Genomic DNA, 8,693 nt, shown 5'->3' on the forward strand with positions numbered 1-8,693 from the left:
TCAGCTGCATGCAGCAGCATCCCTGTGATGAAGGATGCCTGGAGACAGCAAGAGCTGTTAGGACCTTGATGACGGTTCCCTGCTAAGAATGGGATCCAAAGAGCCCCTTGGACCTCTGAAGTGGGGTGACACAGCCCTACAAAAGATGTTGCCTTTAGCTCTCTGCCTCTGAGGCTTGAGTTGGGGTTGGTTTTGCTGCAAGAACAGGAAAAAGAAAATTTTTGTAAGTCACTTTTTTGACACACGTGTGGATTTTAAAATCTGTTGATTTCACTTAAGCTGGACATTAAGTGTTTAGGAAACTGTTGGGGGGTGGAATGGGGGCACCAGGTACCGCTGAGTTTTTTTTTAATTTTTGGCAACCTACAAAAGCTGCCATGACATTTCAGGGTGAGGAAGAATCTGGAGCACATAGATCTGCCCCAGCTCCATTTCTCTCTCTCAGCTTTCTCTGCCTTTGTTTCCTGAGGTCCTTTCTAGTTTGGAGCAGTTGGTTCTGTCCATGAGCCCGTGCCTTCCTGACGTGGGAGCTAGAGCCTGAAAAGCCAAGCGTGAATCCCTTATCATCCCCAGTAGCTGGAATTCCTGCTGCAGGGGTGCTTGGAACACCATGCTGAGATGGAAGCTGTGCTGCTGGTGGGGGTGGAGGTTTAGGATTAACTCCTTTTGGTGGGCAGAGATGTTAGGAAGTCCTAAAAAATAAAGATTGATGTTAGGATTTATGGGCATGTGCGAGAGAGGAGCAGTGCTGAGGGTGCAGCTGGGCAGGGTGAGCAGTGATGAGCGTGCTGGGGCTCCTTTGAAGTGATGAGACCCTGTGCAGGGTGGGAGCAGTGTAACATGGGGCATTGTGGGTGGGATGGTGGGGAGTGGTAGGTGCTGGAGGAAATTCTGTGCCATGGAGAGGCTGGGAAGGGGCTCCCCCAGCCATGCAGGAGGTGTTAAACTTGGCTCTCACGCAGTGAGAAGACCTTGTTTAAAAGAGTTTTCTTTTTTCCTTTCTTCTGGATTACTTTGTATTTTTTGCTTCTCCTTTGCTTTTGAGAAAATAAATCTGTACTGTCTAGGGGAAATATTGTCTGAGAAGAGTTTTGTGAGCTGTGGGCAGTGATCAGGATTACAGGGAAATGCATATATGGTTACATGGTATCGTCTATCACCATTAGATAATGTGAAGAATTGCTTAACAGGATCCTGTCAAATATATATATATATTTTTATATATATATATATATGCTTTTTTTTTTTTTTTTTTTTTTTTTTTTTTTTTTTTTTTTTTTTTTTTTTTTTTTTACTCTCTGTGGTTTGTAAGATCCTTTTAGAAGCTTGGAAATAAAATTTCCTTACCCACTTCTTTTCTTTTTTTCCCTTCCTTTTAATTGAGAAAAGCAAAACTTGTCTTTCCCTATGTCTCCAGCAAGTAATGAATATAAAGCTGAAACGTGCCTGCAGCAGAGGAGGTTCCAAGGTGCCCAGGTGAGGGGGTTATTGTATTGATTCCTTGAGTTTTTTGGTTGCATGTCCCATGGATATTATGTTGTCCACTGGTTGTTTTGAAGTGTTGGCTGGAGTGCTCCCACACACCAGGCTTCCCTTGCTTGCACTGGTCACTCGGTGCTGTTTTCTCACCTCCCTCTTTTTTGGGGCTTCCCGGTCCTTTCAGGAGCCTGGAGCTGTCCACACCCACCACTCCTTTCCCTGGGGTCAGAACCAGCACTGTCCCCCATCACTCACTGTGCCCGGGAAAGATGTGATTTCATAATCACAGAATCACTTAATCATGGAATTGTTTAGGTTGGGAGAGTCCTCTAAGCTCTTCAGGTTCAGCCATTCCCCCAGCATGTCAAGCCTACCACTAACCCATGTTCCCAGTTGCCTCATCCACAGCTTTTAAATTTCAATTAAATTTCTTTTGGGTTTACTGGGGCCATTTGATTTTGTCTTTGATTGAGTGAAGAGCACAGGGCAGGCACCTGGAGCAGAAACTCTCAGGATGCTTTGAAGGAAGAAATTCTTTCTCTCTTCTATTGTTTTTCACCCAAGAGATGGGAGGATATTGGGAGGGCTGCTCTGTTTAATTGCAAACAGCAGTGGAAATAATGCGGAGGGACACTCCACTGCAGCAGGGAAAAGGAGACTGGACTCACCTTCTGGAGCTTAAACTCTCCTCAGGGTGACCTGACCTGAATTCAGGTACGTGTTTTCTCTTCAAACGAAGCTCAGCAAAGCTTGTACTACTGGTGTGAGACAGTGAAGATCAGAATGTGGTTTATTTATTTATATTTTAATCTAAAAGGAATGTGGCCTTTGGGGAAAAGTGCAGTTTCTAGTAACCAGAGGCCCTTTCTCACAGGCCTGAAGAATGCCTTTTATCAACTCTTCTGAACTTGAACTGAGCATGCTCATTTTAAACGACTTAGAAAATTCCATGAGATCTGGTTCAGAATGGATTAATCTGGAGAAGGATACAAAATAGCCTCGTTATTTCAATCCCCTTTAATTTCCCTGCTGAATACCAAGGTATCAGCTAGAGGGAAGGCAACATGTCCAAAGCAGGCAACCAGCACATTCTAAATTAGTCTCTGGTAGGTGAGCTGCCCATTAGCCCACAAATCAGCCCTGGATCATGGGCTAGTGTGGGAGTGTGGAAGGGAAATGTCCCTTTGATTTTCAGAAGCAGTTTATAGCACATGCAAGGGCAGCACACCACACCCAGACCCCAGGCTGGGCTTCATCTGATAAATCTGAGTCAGCTCAGGGTGTTGGCACAGCCTGAGCCTGCTATTGTGCCAGCTCTGGTGCACTCACTGGGCGCTGGGAGATCTAAATTGAGTCAGGTGAACAGTGACCTAAGTTACCTGTTTTGAATAAAAACAGGAGACTGGGGCAGCTTGGTGAGCTGAAGTGTCTACATTGCACCTGATGGCAGGTGAACAGAATCCTGCCCTCAAAGGCTGAATCCCTCAATTTGATAGGTAAAAACAGACCTAAGCTGCTTATGCCTTACTCATCATCTGCATTGAATACTTGTAGCCGTGCACTGAGATGGCCCCAATATCCACAGTGTGTGGGAAGCACTCTAATGTATTTGGGAGTCCTACAGCACAGGCCGTGCAGAAACTATGCTCAGTTCTACTCAAGGCATATGTTAGGTTTGTCTACAAGCTGTAGCTAGCAGAGTGTAGAGAGGGTGAGGAGCCTGCTCAGCTGAGCTGCTCTTTGCCACTCGGATTCAACACAGTAGTGCTTGTGAAGGTCACAATTCAATGTTATATGTTCAGGAACATGAATATGCTGAGGGGCTGCAGCACAACAGAGGTCAGGGCTTTGCAGAGCCACGGATGTGTCTGGGCTGTGACCAGTGGCCACTGCCTTTTTGACTCAAATTGCTCTTGGCAGCTGTTTTTATTTCACCCTGAGGTAAAAACCACTACTCTGAAAACAACCAGTTTTTGCAAAACAAGTCACCACAAGACCTTTGTTTCCTTATTCCCAGAAGCCAGGCATAAGCCTGACTCAGAAGGTATTCATCTGTGTGGGATAAAGGGGGAATCCAACGTTCTGTGAATGTGGTGTCTGCTTAGTAAGTGATTTTGTTCAGGAATAATCAAATATGCTGGGTGCTCCTCACTTGAGATGATTACTAGTTCATGCTTAATTGTTAACTTATAATTCACACAGTCAGTACTCAGTTTTTAAGGTCCAATGTGAACACCAGTGAGCACAGCTCCACATATGGATCAGGTTTCTAGTGATGGACAATAACCAGTATGGAGTTAACCAGCAACATAGGGGATAATAAGTCCCTTAAAATGTACAAAAATATACCATCTCATCACAGAGTAAAAAGAATTAGAATGTATTAAGCAATATGTTTCAAGTTCATGTAATTGAGAAAATGTGTAAATCAGGCAAGAATTCATAATGTTCATGTATCTCCCTCTCTCTGGGTCCCCCCCAGGAACCCCGGCCAGCCCCGACTTGGCACTCAGAGAGTACTGAAGGCAGCTAGGCTAGTCGCCTTTGCATCAGAGGAGATGCTAGAGACATCGGCAGAGGATAAAAGGGCCGACTCTTAGCAGGGGTTAATCCAAGGTTTTATTCCGAGCTCCTGGGTGCTCCCACACCTCAGGGGGCCTCCTGCTGAGAGCCCCGGGAGAGGTGCCAAAGTTACATTTAAAGGAAGGTGGAAACCAAAAGTAGATACATTTGCTGACCAGTAAAGAAACTTCAGGGATGGAAACTTAGGGAATGGACATTTGGGATAGCATATGAGGTGGCACTTGGGGGGTTGACCCCTGGCCTCTGACTAATCACTTGACGACCTGGACCAAAAGTTCTAGATAGAGAGGATGGGATGCTGAGTGACTGACAGAGAGCCAGGGGGGGATTTGGGGATGATTTCAACAAAGGAGAGGGAATACTCAGGTAGAGGGAGGGGATACAATCTGGGGTAAGCCATTTGGGAAAAATAAGGGGATACAAAGACAAAACCATTACAAAGTATAAACACACACTACAACATTCATGTACAAATCTGAGCCTTAAAAATGAGCTTAAAAGAATTCATACAGCAAATTTGTACTGATCAATTATTTTGCTGAGATGCAAATGGTCTAGGCTTCTTATTGTACAGTGCAGTGAAGCCTTCAGGCTCTTTCCTAGCTTCACTTCCAAATAATAGCTGCATTTTCTAGCTGCTTTCCACGGATTCCACTCTGTGTGTCAGCATTCAAGTCAAGATCTGAGCAATTGTTTTCCTTCTGTCTACATTCTCCCTCATAAAACAAAAGAAATTTCCCACTTTGTTGAGGCCATGGAAGTTATTAGACAATGTCAAATACAAGAAATTTCCTGAAAGTTTGTCACACTCCAGCTGAGAGAAAACACTCTATGTGTTATTCACAGATGTAAAAGTGTGCTCTGGTTCCCTTGGCTGGAAGCTCTGGACAGGATCACATCACTTTATAAGCTCAAACTCTAATCAGAAGAAACCTCAGAAGTAATGTATGTCAGTGTTAGATGTGACTCCAGACACACCAGGGGACTGCAGGGATCCCCACAGCTTGTGATTTTAAAGGTTAAAGGAGGTTAGTTATAAACACAACTTACTAGCCAACTGTTTCCAATTAGGTGAGGCAGTTGTAGGACATAATCAACAGAAATGCCGTTGACTTCACTACTAGTTACCTTGACCTGTGGTCTTTCAAAGTAATTAGCTCTTTGGACTAGTTAGTTTGGACTTTAAAAGACAACAGTAGAAGTTAAAAAGCACTGTGTGACATAAACACGCCTGTTTTAACTTTAGTTAAAGTAGGAGAAAAGTAGAAGCATTAAAAAAAATAGTGAAAAGGGTACTTAATACAAAGGCTTCTTGGTGGAATTCCAAGGTCATGAGAGTTTAAATGTTTTTCTCAGAGTCAGGATCTGTAAATGAAGAACGAAGAGTGGTTTAGAATTTCTTCATCAACAAGAAAAAAAAACTAAGAGAAGTTAACAAGATGAAAAGCCATTGCTTTCTCTTAAGCTTGGAGATAGAGAACAATCACTGAATAATTACTTTGATTGCCAATTATCTGCACAGTTATCTTGCTGTTCTGCTCTCTAAGGCACCTGCACAACCCCTTCCAAACTTGGTTCTGCTGCCCATCAGAGGGTACAAAAGCTTCCTCAGCATTCAAAGGCTGTTTATCAAAGGCTGTGATGTAGCCTTCATTTATGTTATGAATAAAAAGTTACCTATTTTTGTTTAAGGTTACAGAGCTAAAACCGGTTGGACCAATTGCTGTTAAATTAGCTTCATTGTTAAGAGTTGTTTCACATTCACCAAACCAAGAAGAGCTTTCAAATGGATTGGGATGCTTATCACAAGAACAAGTGTTGGAAAAAGACCTCATCAAACATCTATCTCTACTCATGTAAATCAGCACTGTCAAAAAAGTCCTTACAGGTGTTATGTTTGCCCAATTATCCAATCACAAATAAAAGGCCAAACAAAATTAAATGTAACAATAATTTTAATGAAATTTAAATGAAATAGTTTAAAATATATAAAATTGAATACATTTAATAAATTGGCAGTATAATTTGGTTATAATAAAATATAGTCTGGTTCGGGTATACAGTTTGACTTACTGTGAGAAAGTATAAGGTGTAAATAAGGTTTTCTGATTACACATAAACTTCTAAGAACTGCTGTGTCTTTTTGCTTAAAATGGGAATTTTGTAATCCTTACAGTAGTGTTGGTAAGTTTTAGTATGTGGAAAACCTTTTCAAGCCACTGGTTGCAAATCATGCAAAATCATGCAGAGTCCTGCTTGCTTAGATTAGCTATTATTTACAATACAGCTGAAAAAGTAGTTTTCTTTTTGATGGGTTTGTCAAACTTATAGCATTGTTAACTCTCCAATATTATATAAGATGTAAATTTAGTCCATTCAGTAACTACCAGATGTAGTTCTTTTGGCACACTGGCTAGATGGGGACAGTGTTAAAAAAAAAAAAAGAAAAAAAAAAAAAGGCAGGAAGGTCTATTTAGAAGAGACATGATCACTAATTAATTAAAATTTAATTCAAAACACGATTTTATATTCTAAGGAATGTGTCAGCATGAACAAGTCACTTCTTGTCTCTCTGTATTTGAGAACATTTTGCCCCGTGCCCTAATGGAAGGTGATATGCTGGAAGTGGAAAGAGCAGGTCCTGCTGTAGGAATTCCTCACTGCTGGAGCTAATGGGATAGAGCCTGTGAAAGTCCCAGCTGTAATCAGGCAGGCAGTTATTAGATGTCACTGAAGCTCCAGCCAACAGCACCAGAAGAGTTCTCCTTTGGCCAAAACCCATGGAAGGGGAAGCGCATCCATGAAAGGAAAGAGACTACTCCAGCTGTTCGAGCTTTGCTGAGAACATGAGTTGTATTATAGACACAGGAGCTGAAGCCTTGCTCCACTCATTTGGCACTTCACATTGTTCCCAGTCATTCCAAGCCTTTAAAATCCTATTTATATGTGGTATTTTCCCTGTAACTGGCAGGTTTGAAAGAGAAATGTCACTTTAGCAGCGGCATCACAATCTGCAACTTCATCATCAGCTCCTCGGTAACATGGCAAATGGAAATGTTTTAATATTATTATAATAGACAGTCAAAATGACATTTCAAGTGAGAATTTGTGGAGTTGCCAAAACCTAATACACCACAGAGAGGTGACTGATGTGCTTAATCTCAAAGTATTACTTCACTTTTTATTGTGAACCAATGGTTTTTCAGGAGAAAACTGTGAGATTGTTTGGTTCTTTGTTTTTTTTTTTGAGAGATATTGTCTTGTTTTTAATGATGTTCAGCCATAACTAAGACCAAAATACCCACTAATTTTAAGGGTAGGCATATAACAACACTAACAATAAAAGAAAAGAATTATTCTTATCACAGTGTTATTTTAAATCGGACATTTCAAAATTAGAAGACTATAAAAAATTCACAAAAATCCAACATCTCATAGCCTGGGTTCTAATTAAAATCCCTCCCAACCTCAAGACAGTCAGGAAGTCACTATCCCTGTAGTTTCAGGATGACTGATGAAAGACTTCAGACAAACCACAAGCAGACACTGGATCAGTTGATATGACTTTTTTTAGAGCAGCTCAAGTACACCCCTAATGGTCCAGTGAAAAGATATTCTATGAATTTAAAAACATAAAATTTGTCCTTCCAGAGAGCTTTGCAAAGTACAGCCCATGCAGAGTTTGACTGCCAATTAACTGGAAACTTTCATCCACTGTTTTGCAGCTTGTAACAAGCTAAGAGAGGGGAAATGGATTCTAATTTGACATGTCCATAGGGTTGATCCTCTGACTTCGTCCCAAATGACAGCACCACAAATGGATCCTAAGTCTTTCCATGTGTATGCCTGAAATGAGTGGAATAATGACAGATCTCTCAAGATGAAAATTGTATTCATGTTATAAATGAGAAGCTTGAATAGGCCAATATTCAAGCAGCAATCAATTTATTAATTAATTTGGTAAAGTATGAGCGCTGGGTACAGTGCCTTATTTCTTAGTCATTCCCAGTAAAAGGAGCTCAACAAAAGAGAACTGATAAAGTGCTATAACACTCAGAAGAAAGCAGTGAGGATGTGACCCAATATTATAGACAGATAATATAACGATTGGCTCTCACAATTAGGGGATTAATGTTTTGTGTATGTTAAAAGAAGCTTTATTGATATAAGGTTGTTATTGTGGTTTGTTGTTTAGATGTCCTCCCCATAGTCCCCTTTCCCACCTCCGTATTGTTGCCACGGTTCGGAGGATATAGGATTGGACGCGAAGTAAGAGGGAAGTGGGAGAACCGCAAAAGGCGGGACGCGAGTGAAAGAGGGGCACGGAAGAAAAAGAAAAGAATCCGCGGAGGGAACCGCAAGTGAGATAGGAACTCAAGATCACCTCGGAATGTCAGGCTGAGAGTTACCGGATATAGGGGGTGTTAGAACAGAAAGGACCACGCCCGTCCAGGACGGCCGGATGCGGGAAGTGGCGGAAAGCCGCGGGTGGTAAGAGGCTGCCGCCGAGTGCTGCAGCGACTCGGGGCGCGGCACTGCCAGTGGTCAGGGGCCAGCCCGCGGACGGGGGCTGATCCACGTGGGCTGCGGTGAGCCGGGGCGCCGGGCCACCCGTGGCTGGAACCGCCGAT

Source organism: Pyrgilauda ruficollis, unplaced genomic scaffold (genome assembly GCF_017590135.1).
Source record: "Pyrgilauda ruficollis isolate IOZ18807 unplaced genomic scaffold, ASM1759013v1 scaffold157, whole genome shotgun sequence".
Lineage (NCBI taxonomy): Eukaryota > Metazoa > Chordata > Aves > Passeriformes > Passeridae > Pyrgilauda > Pyrgilauda ruficollis.